Source organism: Heteronotia binoei, chromosome 21 (assembly GCF_032191835.1).
Source record: "Heteronotia binoei isolate CCM8104 ecotype False Entrance Well chromosome 21, APGP_CSIRO_Hbin_v1, whole genome shotgun sequence".
Taxonomy (NCBI): Eukaryota; Metazoa; Chordata; class Lepidosauria; order Squamata; family Gekkonidae; genus Heteronotia; species Heteronotia binoei.
Window position 1 is genome coordinate 16,855,951 of NC_083243.1, and position 18,156 is coordinate 16,874,106.

Here is an 18,156-nt window from a genome sequence, read left to right on the forward strand (position 1 = left end):
ACCAAAGTCCTTCTTAGGGAGACCCCTGGAGGATTGGCACCCTTGCCAACTGCGTGCCTTCCCCCTTCCCTGGACTCCCCTCTTGCAGTAGTGTGGTCTAGGGCGGTTGGGGAACCTAGGTGGTACAACCTTTTTAAACAGACAAAATATTTATTTAAAATTTATAACTATTTACAGGCATTTTTAAATACAGGGTGAACAGAAGTAATAAATGAAAGTAGGGATAAACGCTCCTTCTTTCCCTAATATACAACTGGCCCTGACCATACCATCCAGAACCGACTTCACCAGTCACCAAGACTCAAATCAAAAGTCAACTGACAGTCAGCTTCCCCTGACAACTTTTAACTGCCCGTTTCCCTCCAAAAACCTCTAATATAAAACCCAGTTCCCGCCCAGGAACTGGTTTTCCCTCCTGCAGCCTTTGAAGGGGGATCCCTGAATAATTAATGAATACCCCTATAATAACAAATGAAAATATGTTTTTTGCCTTCAAAAAGAGAATATCTGATGCAATGTTGAAGCAGTTTGCTAAAAGCAGATAGTCTCAGTGGGTGCAAATTGAAGATTGTAAAAGTAGATAAGGAAGAGGCCTCAGAGAAGCTTCTTGCTGAAGCTGATAACGCAGAGGGACAAGAGGAATGGAAAAATACTAGATATTACAGGAAGGTGGGGCATGTTAGATAAGCCTTGGGGCTTGCCGTCTTGTATTGGGGTGTGAATAAAAACGGTCCGAATGAGAATGATTTTAACTTAGTCATTTTGGAGGCTTATGCCCGGCTAAGTTCTGCCTTGATATCAAAGTAAAATTCATTAGGGTTTGTAGAGTCTTTCGGGATCAAGTGCCGTGTTCTACTGGAGAAAGTTTTCCTTCCAGACGTTTCGTTCTCAGCTGCGGAGAACATCCCCAGTGGCGTTGCAGCCGGAGCAGGCGCTCAGACCTTCTTGGCTGCTGTGCATTGAGTGGGGCCAGGGCTGTTGGAGAGCTGCTATTTCTATTTCTCCAGCAGCCCTGGCCCCACTCAATGCACAGCAGCCAAGAAGGTCTGAGCGCCTGCTCCGGCTGCAACACCACTGAGGATGTCCTCCGCAGCTGAGAACGAAATGTCTGGAAGGAAAACTTTCTCCAGTAGAACACGGCACTTGATCCCGAAAGACTCTACAAACCCTAATGATGTTACCAGCCGTGAAAACCTGAAATCTTTGATAAAGTAAAATTCGTTTCATACCAGCAATGTGTGCGGACCGCCTTATTTCTCTTCTTCACCTTCTGGGAGACCAGCCTGAAAGACTTCCTGTCTCTCTAGGAGGCCTCCTCAGAAGTGCTGCTTCCAGACAGGAGGGGATGGGGGGGAGGAGGAATAGACTACGCCAAAGCCTTGCCTAGAGTTTTATGGCCTCTTCCTGCCAACTCCCACATAACCATAGCCTAAAATGGCATTTCTCCACAGTTGCCATTTCAAGGCTGGTGCCTGTTTGAAGTTAGTTGAGACTATATGTCCTTGAATGAAATATTGTGAGGATGCTTTAGTGTTATATGGAAGAGGTTGTTGATACTGATTAACTGTGAAGCTGTATGAATTGTGGTTTGTGGATTATTTGATTTGAAAGAAAATGGAGTAGAGCTTTCCATTGCTTGAAGATTTGTCGAAACAGGAGCTACAAGTCGATTCCCTGCACTTTGGTGCTTTACAATCTTCCATGAATGCATTCTTTGACAGTTTTCTCTATGCCTCTATGTATTTGTGTATTCTCACCATTATCACAAGAGCCCCATGGCTAGGGTTGCCAATCCCCAGGTGGGGGCAGGGAATCCCACGGTTTGGAGGCCCTCCCCCGCTTCAGGGTCATCAGAAAGTGGGGGGAGGGGAGGGAAATGTCTGCTGGGAACTCTATTATTCCCTATGAAGATTTATTCCCATAGAAAATCATGGAGAATTGATCCGCGGGTATCTGGGGCTCCGGGGGGGGCTGTTTTGGGGGATAGAGGCACCAAATTTTCAGTATAGAATCTAGTGCCTCTCCCCAAAATACCCCCCAAGTTTCAAAAAGATTGGACCAGGGGTCCAATTCTATGAGCCTCAAAAGAAGGTGCCCCTATCCTTCATTATTTCCTATGGAAGGAAGGAATTGAAAAGGTGTGCCGTCCCTTTAAATGTGATGGCCAGAACTCCCTTTGGAGTTCAATTATGCATGTCACAGCCTTGATCTTGGCTCCACCCCTAATGTCTCCTGGCTCCACCCCCCAAAGTCTCCTGGCTCCACCCCCAAAGCCCCCAGATACTTCTTTAATTAGACTTGGCAACCCTACCCGTGGCGCGGAGTGTTAAAGCTGTAGTACTGCAGTTCTAAGCTCTGCTCACGACCTGAGTTCGGTCCCCGGCGGAAGCTGGTTTTTCAGGTAGCCAGCTCGAGGTTGACTCAGCCGAGGTCAGTAAAATGACTCCCCAGCTTGCTGGGGGGGGGGGGGGTAGTATAGATGACTGGGGAAGGCAATGGCAAACCACCCCGTAAAAAGTCTGCCGTGAAAACGTTGTGAAAGCAACGTCACCCCAGAGATGGAAATGACTGGTGCTTGCACAGGGGACCTTTCCTTTCCTCACCATTGTCGCATTATTGTATTGCTATATAGTCTTAGCAACTGTTGGTCAGTATAACCATTTGTGGTTGTGCATTTATTCATTTACCACTGACCTTTCTCTGTTGTAAATAATCACCTGGGAATTGGCAACCCTATAGGAGGTTACAGGATTGTCGCCACAGCCCAGGGGATTTCGAGACACACACACACACACACACACCCGCCGCCCCACGAACTTCTGGTTTGTAGCAGGCTGTTCTTTTAAGCTCAGTTTTTAAATCTTATGTTGCACTGCCTCTTCGGCTGGGGGAACCGAATATTCACGATTCGCACATCTGAGTAACTCGAGCCGCCTTCAAACAAACAAGGCTGTTGTTCCTTCTCTTCCCTGTTGGCTGGTTGAAGGAACACGCCAAAACCAATCCTTCTCATGTTGAAAGCAACTTCTTTGTTTTCCTTTTCCAAACAGAAGGGCGAAAACCCTCCGTGGGCTAATCGGAATGTAAGTTTTAATATTAAAAGTGTGGGAGCTGCGGCGGCCGGAGCAGGAGGAGAAACTCCTTTCTTGTGCCTGTCAGGCACAGCTTGTCTCAGGTTGCATGTGGGAAAATGCTGCAGAAGGAATGGCTTCGTCAAGGAGCAAAGGGCGCCCTTGAGAGGCCAAAAGCTGGGGGGGGGGGGCACTAGGTGCGGGGTACTTTGGTTTTCCTTTTCACCCTCCTCAAATCTGAGAATAGGGAGGATTTGCTGCCAGAAGGAGTGTGGTTCTGGCTTCTAGTTTAAAAGGTCCTGGAGCAGAGGATTACAGAAAATCTGTGTATCAGGGACTATTGGTGTAGAGAGAGCCAGTTTGGTGTAGTGGTTAAGTGTGCAGACTCTTATCTGGGAGAACCAGGTTTGATTCCCCGCTCCTCCACTTGCAGCTGCTGGAATGGCCTTGGGTCAGCCATAACTCTCGCAGAGCTGTCCTTGAAAGGGCAGCTTCTGTGAGAGCCCTCTCAGCCCCATCCACCTCACAGGGTGTCTGTTGTGGGGAAGGAAGATAAAGGAGATTGTGAGCCGCTCTGAGACTCTGAGATTCAGAGTGGAGGGTGGGGTATAAATCCAATATCATCATCTTCTTTTTGGTGCTATACTGTTTCTGTAGGAGGTGCCTATCTCTAAATTCCTAGGGTTGCCAGGTCCAATTCAAGAAATATCTGGGGACTTTGGGGGTGGAGTTAGGAGACACCGGGGGTGGAACCAGCAGCAAGGGTGTGACAAGCATGATGGAATTCCAAAGGAATTCTGGCTACCACATTTAAAGGGACGGCACGCCTTTTAAATGCCTTCCCTCCATTGGAAATAATGGATAGGGGCACCTTCTTTTGGGGCTCATGGAATTAGATGCCCTGGTCCAATCTTTTTGAAACGTAGAGGGTATTTTGAAGAGAGGCACCAGATGCTATGCTGCAAAAAACAGGCCCCCCCGAGCCCCAGATACCCACAGATCAATTCTCCATTATACCCTATGGGAATTGGTCTCCATAGGGAATAATGGAGTGCCCAGCAGACATTTCCCTCCCTCCGCCCATTTTCCGATGACCCTGAAGTGGGGGGATGGCCTCCAAACTATGGGATCTCTTGTTCCACCTGGAGATCACCTTTTTTTAAACATTGTACTGAATGTAATATAGTGGCTTTTAGCCACATAAGGACAGTAGGAGCATTGTGGAACTTATGAGGTTTTAACTTGGTGTTATGTACTGGTGGTATTTGTTTTGGATTTTGATACTTATTATTCACAACAAGTTAAAATTGTTTTTTACACGGAGAGTTCTTTCTTTTCGTTGTGGCTTAGCCTCTCCTCTGCGGTCCCGTCAACACCATGACCCCATCTAGGGTTTTCAGTGCCCTAGGTGAGCTGCCCACTAGCGCCGCCCTCCCCCACTTCAGTATCACTTGGATCGGGCCTGGTTGGCCTGCCAGAAGACCTGTCACAGGTCGAGATGCAGGACAGGAACCCGGAAGTGACCGACAGGCTGCTTCAGCGTGCCGCTGCGCCGGCCCCCTGGGCCCCACAACGATGGGACCGATGCCACAGGGACGGGCTCGAAACACTCTATAACCCCTCAAAAGAACAGCAGTCTAGCTCGCTTCCCCCGAGCCCTGCCGCCATAAGCCTCAAGGGAGCTCATTTTGCGGCATCTCCCGGCGGGAGGGTGGCACCCGCACGGGACACATATCAAATGAAAGAGGGGGCGCAGGGCTATCAGAAACAGCCGGCGGAGGGAGTCGGGAGCCCACCCCACTGGGGGATCGACACCCCGAAAGTGATGAAGGTGGCGCAGATAGAGCCAACAGAGCAAACAGGACAAAATAAATAGGCTGCATTATGCAGCACAGTTGAGAAAGTGCCTTATCCCATATACTGATGAAGTAAATACAGGATCTGAGAACAAAATTGCACCAGAAGACACAAACACAAAGCTCCCTTACACTGAATCAGTGCTTGGGTCCACCAAAGTCAGTATTGTCTACTCCAGTCACAAACACAAAGCTCCCTTACACTGAATCAGTGCTTGGGTCCACCAAAGTCAGTATTGTCCACTCCAGTCACAAACACAAAGCTCCCTTACACTGAATCAGTGCTTGGGTCCACCAAAGTCAGTATTGTCCACTCCAGTCACAAACACAAAGCTCCCTTACACTGAATCAGTGCTTGGGTCCACCAAAGTCAGTATTGTCCACTCCAGTCACAAACACAAAGCTCCCTTACACTGAATCAGTGCTTGGGTCCACCAAAGTCAGTATTGTCACATAAGAACATAAGAGAAGCCCTGTTGGATCAGGCCAGTGGCCCATCCAGTCCAACACACTGTGTCACATAAGAACATAAGAGAAGCCCTGTTGGATCAGGCCAGTGGCCCATCCAGTCCAACACACTGTGTCACATAAGAACATAAGAGAAGCCCTGTTGGATCAGGCCAGTGGCCCATCCAGTCCAACACACTGTGTCACATAAGAACATAAGAGAAGCCCTGTTGGATCAGGCCAGTGGCCCATCCAGTCCAACACACTGTGTCACATAAGAACATAAGAGAAGCCCTGTTGGATCAGGCCAGTGGCCCATTCAGTCAGGAAGGGAGGAGGGAGGGAGGGAAGGGAGGGAGGGAAGGAAGGAAGGAAGGAAGAAAGGAAGGAAGGGAGGAGGGAGGGAAGGAAGGAAGGGAGGAGGGAGGGAAGGAAGGGAGGAGGGAGGGAGGGAAGGAAGAAAGGAAGGGAGGAGGGAGGTGTAAAGTACCACACGTGGAGACGAGAGTAGGGCAACATGGGTTTATTCCATGGTACGATACAGGATGGAGAGAGGGAACACGCGGGCCGGCTCCCGCATATATACAGTTGCCGGACTATTCAACCTTCTGGCCGGTCCAATGTTGACCGTCCGAATTTCCCGCCACGCGCTGTGATTGGCGGATTGGCGCACCCAGCGCGGAGGCACTTGGGTGTTACTCAGTTGCCTCCGCGGCTGGGGTGGATGGTGTTATTCTGCTATCGTGGTCTTTATGAACTGGTTGCCTTCAGTGGGCGCCATACACTACACTCCTCCCCCCTTAGTTAGTAATATAGTCCTGGAGGTAGGCGGGGGGTCGACGCTCCCGTGCAGAACGCCTCGGTGTTGCTTGTGGTGCCGGGGTTGCTTCCGCCTCTGGGGTTTCCCCGGGGGTCTGAGCGTTGGTGGGTTGTGGGTCGGGGTCCGATGGTGGGTCCGCCTCTGCCGGTGTGTGTGGCCGTGGTGTCGGTGCCGGTGGGCTCTCCGCGGGCCTGGCCCCCTCCCTCATTTCCAGGGGTACCTCCGGGAGGGTCCGGCGGCGTAACTGATCGATGTGCCGGTGTAGAATCTGGCCCCCCTCGGTGGAGACCTCGTAGTGGCGGGAGCCCATAACCCGTAATACCCGCCCGGCGACCCATTCTGGGCCTGCCGCGTAGTTGCGGGCGAACACCGGGTCTCCCGCGAAGAACCCCCTAGTCGCGTCTCTGACCTCTGGGGACCCGCGCACGTCTGGGGCTCGGTCGGGGTTTAGCTGATCTAGCCTCGTGGTGAGTTTGCGTCCCATGAGGAGCTCGGCTGGGCTAACCCCTGTGACTGGGTTGGGAATGACCCGGTTGTCAAAGAGGAACGCGGCTAGCCGGTGGTCCCAATCGCCCTGCACTATTCTGCCCAGGGCCTCTTTTGTTGTTCAGACCATCCGCTCAGCCTGGCCGTTGGTGGCCGGGTGGAAGGGCGCTGACCGGATGTGCCTAATGAGGTACCTCTGGAGGAACCCCTGGAAGTCCCCCGAGGTGAATGCTGCCCCGTTGTCCGAGACTATGGTGTCCGGAATACCGTGGGTGCACAGGACCTTACGTAATGCCCTAATGGCTGCAGCTGATGAGGTAGACCCTATGGGGATGACCTCTAACCATTTTGTGTATGCATCCACGATGATTAGGAAGATCTGTCCCTGGAACGGCCCAGCAAAATCAATGTGTAGCCTGGACCACGGTTTCCTGGTGGTCTCCCATCGTGTAGCTGGGGCACTGGGTGGGTCCGGCCGCGACTCTTGGCATGTGCCGCATCTCCGGACCCAGTCCTCTATCTCACTGTCCATCCCCGGCCACCATACGTAACTTCTGGCCAGGGCTTTCATTCTCACGATGCCTGGGTGTGTTTCGTGGAGTGATTCCAGGACCCGTTTCTGCAGAGGGGGGGGGACCACTACCCTGCTTCCCCATAACAGGCACCCTTTGTGTGCTGCGAGTTCCTCCCTCCGCATTTTGTAGGGTTTGAACTCTTCCCCCATGTTCCCCTCTGGCCACCCCCTCACCACCCAGTCGAGCACCCGCGCTAGGGTTTTGTCTTTTCTGGTGGTTTTAGCCACCTCTGCCGCATGGAGGGGTTGCTCCGGCAGTGACTCGATTGACATGACCTGGTGAGCTGGGGCTGGATCGGGGCCTGTGTCCGGGAGCGGCAACCGGCTGAGAGCGTCCGCGTGGCCCATTGCCTTGCCCGCCCTGTGAACCAGCGTGTAGGTGTACGAGTTAAGGAATTGATTCCATCTCAACACTCTCTGGGACAGGATTTGGGGAGTTTGTCGGTCTGGGGCCAGCAGACCCAAGAGCGGCTTATGGTCCGTCGCTATTGTGAACCGGCGCCCATATAAATAATCGTTGAATTTATGGACCCCCGCCACTATGGCCAGGGCCTCCTTGTCGATTTGCGCGTAGTTCCGTTCCGCCGAGGTCAGGGTGCGCGAGTAGTATGCGACCGGGACCTCCCGGCCATCCGGTAACTGGTGCCCCAGGACAGCGCCCACCCCGTACGGCGATGCATCGCAAGCCAGGATGACCGGGAGGCGCTCGTCGAAGTGATGCAGCACCGCGTTGGAGATGAGGACGTCCTTAACTGCCTGGAAGGCGGCGGCTTGCCTCTTCCCCCACACCCATGGAGCTTTTTTGTCCAGTAGACGGTGTAGGGGTTCGGCAAGGGCCGCCTTGTGGGGTATGAACGTGTGGTAAAAATTGAGGACCCCCAGGAAACTCTGGAGTTCCGCTTTACACGTGGGGGCAGGGGCTTGCACAATGGCCCTGGTCTTTTCTTCGGTCGGGTGGATTCCCTCTGCGTCCACTGCGAATCCCAGGAACTCCACCCGGGGCACCCCCAACATGCACTTCTCCCTCTTAACTTTCAGTCCAGCGGCTTGGAAACGGCGGAGCACCTCCCGGAGGCGGTTGCGGAATTCCTCCGGGTCCGGGGCGGCGATTAAAACATCGTCGAAAAACGGCTGGACTCCGGGGATCCCTTTAAGGAGAGCATCCATTATACTCTGGAAGATTCCCGGAGCCACGCTAACCCCGAACTGTAACCTGTTCACCCTGAACGCCCCCCTGTGGGTGACTATCGTTTGTGCCTCCGCTGTTTTGGCGTCCACCGGGAGCTGCTGGTAGGCTTGGGCCAGGTCCAGCTTCCCGAAAATCTTGGACCCCGCAAGGGCTGCCAGCACGTGGCTGACCACTGGCACCGGGTATGGGTTGTCTTGGAGCGCTTTGTTAATTGTGCACTTGTAATCTGCACATATTCGCACGTCCCCGTTGGGTTTGACCGGGGTCACTATGGGGGTTTCCCACGGGGCGTAGTCGACCGGCTCCAGGACCCCTTGGGCTACGAGGCGGTCCAATTCTGCCTCGATCTTGGGCTTCAAGGCGAAGGGAACCCGCCTTGCTTTGAGCCGGATCGGTCTGACCGTCGGGTCGAGCGGTAGGGAGATGGCCGGGCCCTTGTAGCTCCCTAGCGACCCATCAAAAACGTCGGGGAATTCTCCGCACACCCCCCCGAACCCCCCAGTAGTGGCTGTGCGCGCCACCTCTACTCTGATTCCCAGGGGGCCAAACCATGCTAGCCCCAACAGGGTGGTAAGTGGCCGCTTGACCACCAGGATGTCCAGGGGGCCTCTGAAGGACCCCCGCTCCACCTGCACCCGTGCCCACCCCGCTATTTGGACCGGGTTTTGCTGGAAGTCCCGCAATATGAAATTTGCTGGTCGCAGCTGCAGCCCCTGGCCGGGCCGTAGCCTTCTCAGGGTCTCCTCCGCAATTATGGAGATGGAGGAGCCTGAGTCCACTTCCATGGTGCAGGGGGCCCCGTCTATGAGGACCGCCATCGTTATCTTGTTGGGGGTGGTGAGGGGCAAATTCAGTACCTGAAGTGAGGTGGAGGCGGTGGAGTGGGACTCTGCGGTCTCGTGGTGGGCGGTCGGTCGCTGGCGGTTGGGCTTGGTGCGGCAAGCCCGCGCTATGTGGCCGGTCTTTCCGCAGCTCCGGCAGTCCCAGGTCCGGTACTGGCAGTCCCGCCGATCGTGGGGGTCGCCGCAGCTGGCACACTTGGCCCTTTCGTTGGTGCGCTGGCTCGGTCGTTCGTTGGCTCGGGGTCACTGTGAAGCTCGGGCGACGGATCCTGGGGCGCGTCGCGTCTGGAAAGCTTCTCCCTCGTCCTGGTGCTCGGGGTCCAGCTCCTCGTGGTGGGCGGTCTCGGTCTTTGCCCGGGGAAACGTCCGGGCGGTCCTTTCGCTCGCCACTGCCTCGCTGAAGGCTCCCTGGAGGGTGAGCTCTTCTTTGGCGAAGAGCTTCTGCTGGAGCTTTTCGTCGCGGAGGCCCCACGTGAATCTGTCGGCCAGGGTTTCTTCCAGCTGGGGAAAGTTGCAGTTCCCGGCGAGTTTTCGGAGGGCCGCCAGGTAGTCGGCGGCGGACTCACCCGCGGTCTGGTCCCGTTTGTGGAACAGGAATCTGCGAGCCACCCGTGAGGGCTGTGGTGAGAAGTGGCCCGTGAGGAGTCGGATGATCTCGTCGTAGGACTTCTCCGCCAGGCGGGCGGGCGCCGAGAGACCCTTAGCGATCTCGAACGTGGCAGGCCCGCAGACGCTTAGGAGCACATCCCGCTTCGCCCCGGCGTCGGTGATCTTGTTGGCCCGGAGATAGAACTCGACCCGTTCCGAGTAGGACTCCCAGCCCTCGGGATTGGCAGGGTCGAAGGGCTCGAGGTAGCCGGTGATTCCGCCCTGGTTGGCCATGATGGCGGCGGCGGTCGTTCGTTGCCCAGATCTCCGTCGTAGCCGAGGAGGCTAGAATCCCATCCTCGTCGCCACTGTAAAGTACCACACGTGGAGACGAGAGTAGGGCAACATGGGTTTATTCCATGGTACGATACAGGATGGAGAGAGGGAACACGCGGGCCGGCTCCCGCATATATACAGTTGCCGGACTATTCAACCTTCTGGCCGGTCCAATGTTGACCGTCCGAATTTCCCGCCACGCGCTGTGATTGGCGGATTGGCGCACCCAGCGCGGAGGCACTTGGGTGTTACTCAGTTGCCTCCGCGGCTGGGGTGGATGGTGTTATTCTGCTATCGTGGTCTTTATGAACTGGTTGCCTTCAGTGGGCGCCATACACTACAGGAGGGAAGGAAGGAAGAGAGGAAGGAGGGAGGAGGGAGGGAAGGAAGGAAGGAAGGAAGGAAGGAAGGAAGGTGGAGGGAGGGAGAGGTAGAAAGAAAGCAACTAAATTCAGTGGCTTGGAGAATGTATTTATAGTTAAAGTTAGAGGGGGTTAGATAAAAATATGGAGCAGAGGTCCATCAGTGGCTATTAGCCACAGTGTGTATATGTATATATAATTTTTTTGGCCACTGTGTGACCCAGAGTGTTGGACTGGATGGGCCATTGGCCTGATCTGACATGGCTTCTCTTATGTGACACAGAGTGTTGGACTGGATGGGCCACTGGCCTGATCCAACATGGCTTCTCTTATGTGACACAGAGACCAATTTCGCACTAGACCTTTAATCCTGGTTTAGCCCTGTCCCCAAACTGACATTCTACACTACAATCAGAGAATCAGATAAGCCAGTCCTATGATTCTAGAATAATATGGTTTTAGAGTAGAATGTCAACTTGGGGACAGGCCTAAACCAGGATTAAAGGTCTAGTGTGAAATTGGTCCTAGTGTTAGACTGGATGGGCCATTGGCCTGATCCAACATGGCTTCTCTTATGTTCTTATGTGACACAGAGTGTTGGACTGGATGGGCCACTGGCCTGATCCAACATGGCTTCTCTTATGTTCTTATGTGACACAGAGTGTTGGACTGGATGGGCCATTGGCCTGATCCAACATGGCTTCTCTTATGTTCTTATGTGACACAGAGTGTTGGACTGGATGGGCCACTGGCCTGATCCAACATGGCTTCTCTTATGTTCTTATGTGACACAGAGTGTTAGACTGGATGGGCCATTGGCCTGATCCAACATGGCTTCTCTTATGTTCTTATGTGACACAGAGTGTTGGACTGGATGGGCCACTGGCCTGATCCAACATGGCTTCTCTTATGTTCTTATGTGACACAGAGTGTTGGACTGGATGGGCCACTGGCCTGATCCAACATGGCTTCTCTTATGTTCTTATGTGACAGAGTGTTGGACTGGATGGGCCACTGGCCTGATCCAACATGGCTTCTCTTATGTGTGACTCAGAGCATTGGACTGGATGGGCCATTGGCCTGATCCAACATGGCTTCTCTTATGTTCTTATGTTTCCCGGGTCTGTAACAGACCTAGGGAATGCAAAACCAGCTAGGCAGCATCTGCACTCCAAGGAGCCCTGGTGGCATACCCTAGGCCAGGTGGCGCCCTAGGCAGCCACCTACTTGGCCTACTCCCATGCACCAGCCATTTCTACAGTCCGTTTTGTAGCTTCTGTGTTGGTGGGGTGTCTGTCTTTTCTAAATCTTACCACCTTTATGGTAGCTTCTGGAAAGAAAGTGTGTCCTTCTGGGCACGTGCAGAGTGACATTTCCCCGCAAATGGCACTCCTCCATCTGGGATTAGGAAGAGTATGTGTGGTGAGTTAGGTGCAGGCATTAAGCTGCCTTGATTCCCAGCATTCGTGCCTCTACGGATTAAACAAGGGGGGGGGGGAGAGGGAAGTGGTTTCCATTAGAAAGGATGGGATGCATAGGGGCTGTACAACATTGGACCCCCCCCCACACACGATTCTGCAGTGTATCTGACCTTGACGGAAAGCAGCGTCCTTGCCCATTTTGTCAACGTAGCATCTTTGCAAAAACAACTGAGCGAGAAGAAATTGCTCGCACCTACATATTCTAGTTATTGGGTGCAGCAAAACATATTTTTTTGAAAACTGTAATTAATCAATTTCTCTCTCTCTCTCTCTCTCGTAAAAACTCCCCGCATGGTTTTGCACCTTCGTGGGTCCTGTCTTGCTGATCGACAGCTCACCCATTAAATCGACCCCTATTATGGGCTCTTTATGGGAACGGGAGTGCCGTTGTAAAGTGGGGGGGGGGGGGAGGCACAACCATGCAGGGTGCTTTTCTTGGTGGTCCCACGTTCTCCCGCCAGCACCGCAGCCGTTTTGGGTTTCTCGGCACGGCACGTAAACGGGCAGCCGGGTGGCCTGCAAGTTTACGCTTGCGCTGCCAAGTCGAGAGTCATGGGATGACTCAAGCTTCTCCCCCCCCCCCCGAGTGAGCTGGCCCAAGATGGGATGAATAAAAACAGCCTGGTCTCGTTTGGGGTGGTTGTGTTGCACAAACCCGTGAAAGCTGCTTCTCATTTGGGATTGCGTTTTGGAAAAAGACAGTCCCTCGTCGGTTCTACGCGAGATAGCACCTTATTGGAACTGGCAGTCCGGGGGAGCCCCAGGTAGGGTTGCCAACTCCGGGTTGGGAAATACCTGGAGATTTGGGGGGGGTGGAGCCTGAGGAAGGCGGGGTTTGGGGAGAAGAAGGCCCTCGGCAGGTGCAACGCTACAGAGTCCATCCTCCAAAGCAGCCGTTTCACCAGGCGGACTGATCTCTGTAGTATGAAGATCAATGGTGAAAGCAGGAGATCTCCACGCCCAAGCTGGAGGTTAGCAACCTTAGGCCCAGTCACACATGCTGAAAAATGCAGTCATTCCACGATAATGATTGTCTGCAAGTGAATTTTGCCATTTCATACAGTAAAAGCCCGGTGAATAGCGCATTGAAAGCAGATTGGAAGTGCATTATTCAGCCAATGTGAATGTGCCCAGTGTTACTTTCCTTACTTTGGGAGAGCCAGTTTGGTGTTGTGGTTAAGTGGGCGGACTCTTATCTGGGAGAACCGGGTTTGATTCCCCACTCCTCCACTTGCAGCTGCTGGAATGGCCTTAGGTCAGCCATAGCTCTGGCAGAGGTTTTCCTTGAAAGGGCAGCTGCTGTGGGAGCCCTCTCCAGCCCCACCCACCTCACAGGGTGTCTGTTGGGGAGGAAGAGAAAGGCGATTGTGAGCCGCTCTGAGGCTCTTCGGAGTGGAGGGCGGGATATAAATCCAATATCTTCATCTACCTCACAGGGTGTCTGTTGTGGGGGAGGAAGGGAAAGGAGATTGTGAGGTGCTCTGAGACTCTTCAGAGTGGAGGGCGGGATATAAATCCAATATCTTCATCTACCTCACAGGGTGTCTGTTGTGGGGGAGGAAGAGAAAGGCGATTGTGAGCCACTCTGAGGCTCTTCGGAGTGGAGGGCGGGATATAAATCCAATATCTTCATCTACCTCACAGGGTGTCTGTTGTGGGGGAGGAAGAGAAAGGCGATTGTGAGCCGCTCTGAGGCTCTTCGGAGTGGAGGGCGGGATATAAATCCAATATCTTCATCTACCTCACAGGGTGTCTGTTGTGGGGGAGGAAGGGAAAGGAGATTGTGAGGCGCTCTGAGACTCTTCAGAGTGGAGGGCGGGATATAAATCCAATATCTTCATCTACCTCACAAGGTGTCTGTTGTGGGGGAGGAAGGGAAAGGAGATTGTGAGGCGCTCTGAGACTCTTCAGAGTGGAGGGCGGGATATAAATCCAATATCTTCATCTACCTCACAGGGTGTCTGTTGTGGGGGAGGAAGAGAAAGGCGATTGTGAGCCGCTCTGAGGCTCTTCGGAGTGGAGGGCGGGATATAAATCCAATATCTTCATCTACCTCACAGGGTGTCTGTTGTGGGGGAGGAAGAGAAAGGAGATTGTGAGGCGCTCTGAGACTCTTCAGAGTTGAGGGCGGGATATAAATCCAATATCTTCATCTACCTCACAGGGTGTCTGTTGTGGGGGAGGAAGGGAAAGGAGATTGTGAGGCGCTCTGAGACTCTTCAGAGTGGAGGGCGGGATATAAATCCAATATCTTCATCTACCTCACAGGGTGTCTGTTGTGGGGGAGGAAGAGAAAGGCGATTGTGAGCCGCTCTGAGGCTCTTCGGAGTGGAGGGCGGGATATAAATCCAATATCTTCATCTACCTTACAGGGTGTCTGTTGTGGGGGAGGAAGAGAAAGGCGATTGTGAGCCACTCTGAGGCTCTTTGGAGTGGAGGGCGGGATATAAATCCAATATCTTCATCTACCTCACAGGGTGTCTGTTGTGGGGGAGGAAGAGAAAGGCGATTGTGAGCCGCTCTGAGGCTCTTCGGAGTGGAGGGCGGGATATAAATCCAATATCTTCATCTACCTCACAGGGTGTCTGTTGTGGGGGAGGAAGATAAAGGAGATTGTGAGGCGCTCTGAGACTCTTCAGAGTGGAGGGCGGGATATAAATCCAATATCTTCATCTACCTCACAGGGTGTCTGTTGTGGGGGAGGAAGGGAAAGGAGATTGTGAGGCACTCTGAGACTCTTCAGAGTGGAGGGCGGGATATAAATCCAATATCTTCAGCTACCTCACAGGGTGTCTGTTGTGGGGGAGGAAGAGAAAGGCGATTGTGGGCCGCTCTGAGGCTCTTCGGAGTGGAGGGCGGGATATAAATCCAATATCTTCATCTACCTCACAGGGTGTCTGTTGTGGGGGAGGAAGATAAAGGAGATTGTGAGGCGCTCTGAGACTCTTCAGAGTGGAGGGCGGGATATAAATCCAATATCTTCATCTACCTCACAGGGTGTCTGTTGTGGGGGAGGAAGGGAAAGGAGATTGTGAGGCGCTCTGAGACTCTTCAGAGTGGAGGGCGGGATATAAATCCAATATCTTCATCTACCTCACAGGGTGTCTGTTGTGGGGGAGGAAGAGAAAGGCGATTGTGAGCCGCTCTGAGGCTCTTCGGAGTGGAGTGCGGGATATAAATCTAATATCTTCATCTACCTCACAGGGTGTCTGTTGTGGGGGAGGAAGGTAAAGGCGATTGTGAGCCGCTCTGAGGCTCTTCGGAGTGGAGGGCGGGATATAAATCCAATATCTTCATCTACCTCACAGGGTGTCTGTTGTGGGGGAGGAAGATAAAGGAGATTGTGAGCCGCTCTGAGACTCTTCGGAGTGGAGGGCGGGATATAAATCCAATATCTTCTTCTTCTTCTCCTTGGGGGTGTGTGTGTGTGTGCACCTGGAAGTCATGTTGATCTCTGACGACTGAACCCTACTATGGGCCTGGAGGATATTCAGGGAGATGGCTGAATAAAGCCTCCCCCTGTCTTCCGACTGGGTATTTCAAGGACAGTCTCCCATCCAAGTACTTGCCAGAGTTTGCCCTGCCTTCCGACTTTATGTACTTCCTGTTGGTACCTCCTGTTTAGCCTTCGAGAAAGCCCCTGCTTCCAGCCCCTCTTTGGGGTGCATCCTGTGGTGGTTGTTTCCTCTTATGTGAATCCTTGTGGAGCAAGTGCCGTCACCAGTGGGATGGGTTTGCTTTTGAGACCCTGGGTGCTTTCCCACGTTTGCATGTGAACCTTGCCATTCTTACACAGCAAAAACCCAGTTGCAAAGCACATTATTTAGCGTGTGCAAACGGCACCCACCGTCTCCTAAACAAGCCACTGACAAAGGGCTCATTAACTCCTTCTCTCCTTGGTATTCATGGAAACTGGGGGCACAGCCCATTCTCACCCAACCTTTATGCAGCTCAGTTTGCAAGTCCCAGGCAGAGCCAAGGTAGTCATGGAGTGAATAGGCAACAGAGGTCAATAATCAAGCCAGTGTTCTGCCAGAGTCACTCTTAAGATTGGGGGGAAAGGCACTAAAGAGTCCTTTGCCCAGGCATTTACTCACAAGGGGTCATATCGGTGCGGAGAACCAATTTTTTTGGCCCCAGCTCAAAGTGGAAAGCCATTCCGATCTTGGAGACCTGTCCGGAGGGCCTTGAGAGGGGCAACTCCCAACCTCAACATCATTGGCAGGGGCTGGTCACAGGCTCAGCTGGCCGGGCATCCGCATCAGCTGTTGCAGGCTGCTGACCCGTAACCAGAGGTGGCATTCTAGCAGAAGCTCCTTTGCATATTAGGCCACACACCCCTGATGTAGCCAATCCTCCTGGAGCTCACAGGGCTCTTTTGCAAGCTCTTGGAGGACTGGCTACATCAGGGGTGTGTTGCCTAATATGCAAAGGAGCTCCTGCTAGAATTCCACCCCTGTCCACAACAGGGATTAGATGCTGGATTAGATGGACCATTGGTCTGAGCCAGCAGGGCTCCTGTTAATGGTCTTATGTTGTTATAACCCTGTTCCCCCAGCAACATAGCCCCGTCTCTGCATTGGGCTTGTGTACTGATTCTACCAAAGAAAAAACCCCAAGAAGTTGGAATGCTCGTGAACATTCTATAACACCTCAGCTGCTGAGCCAATAGCTACAGAGGACTTACTCTGGTCAATTTCAGCTGGGAGTGCATGAACTCAATAGCAGGGGAGATTTCAAAAATTGCATTCTGTCTTTGGGGCGGGGGGGGGGGGGGCGGAGGCAGTTACTTTCCCTATTTTATTTTTGCAGGTCATTGGCATTTGGGTGAAAATTACTTAAACCCAGGGATCATTTTGTAGAAAAATAGGTGGTGGAGCTCATTAGCACAACTCATTAGCATATGCCACCGCCCCCAGCCAAAAGCAACCAGACATAAGGAGAGCCCCCCCAGTCAAAACGCCAGCAAGCCACCTGCTGCCCAAAATCACATAAGAAGTGGAGAAAGGGTGGCGTGGGCTTCTCCAGGGATTAATGAGGGCTGCTGGGGGTGTGGCAAAGGCCCTGGTGGCTGGCTGGCTGCCCGCTCTCCTAATCCAGGGATTGTTATGCAGCTGCACCTCCTATTCAATGACAAGGTAGGTGGGGAGGAGGAGAGGGGGTCATCAAAAAGGTTCAGAAGCTGTGCTCCTGTGAGCTCCTGCTGAATTTAAGGCCTGCTTAAACCTGTGTTGCCAGTTACAGTTGTGCTCTAATTTGCTGCCTGGAAACCATCACAACGGGGGGGCAGGAGGGGGGGGGGTGAACAGGAACGCACAGGAATGCAGTTCTGGCTGGCTTAGTATCAGGGTGTGTAGCCTAATACGCAAATGAGTTCCTGCTGGGCTTTTTCTACCAAAAAAATCCCTGATCATAAGTACCCTAAGAGAGTACCCCAACTCTCATATTCCAAGTAAATACATAGATTTTTCTAGCGTGTGTGAAGGTCCGTCTTGCATAGATATTAAGAGGGGAACCATCTACGAGGTTTTGGTGATCCTAAAGAGAGCCAGTTTGGTGTAGCGGTTAAGTGTGCGGACTCTTTTATCTCAGAATACCAGGTCTGATTTCCCATTCCTCCACTTGCAGCTGCTGGAATGGCCTTGGGTCAGCCATAGCTCTTGCAGAGCTGTTCTTGAAAGGGCAGCTTCTGGGAGAGCTCTCTCAGCCCCTCCTACCTCACAGGGTGTCTGTTGTGGGGGAAGAAGATAAAGGAGATTGTAAGCTGCCCTGAGACTCTGATGCAGAGAGAAGGGTGGGGTATCAATCTGCAGTTTTCTTCTTCTAAACCAGCCATGTTATGGGGGAAAAGAACGATGTGGAGGTGATCTGAAACTGACCGGGCTGCCCCTTGGCTTCTCCTTTCTCAGACATTTCCAAGGAAAGGAGTCTGATAAGGACCTTTCTGAGGATTCAGCAAACTTTTCTAGGTGGGAGGGGACCCAGACGACACTGAATCCCTTCCAGCCACACAGATCCCCAAATTTGGGATTCTAATAACAAGGGCTTAAAGTGGATTTGATCACTCCCAAAGTTTTGAGAACCATTCGGCATCTGTCGAAATT

General features: G+C 52.8%; 1 protein-coding gene across 1 annotated transcript in view; it reads left to right on the plus strand.

The window, feature by feature from the left end:
• MNAT1 (MNAT1 component of CDK activating kinase) overlaps nt 1-18,156 on the plus strand; it is a 213,285-nt gene that overhangs the window by 194,629 nt on the left and 500 nt on the right. The window lies entirely within an intron of this gene.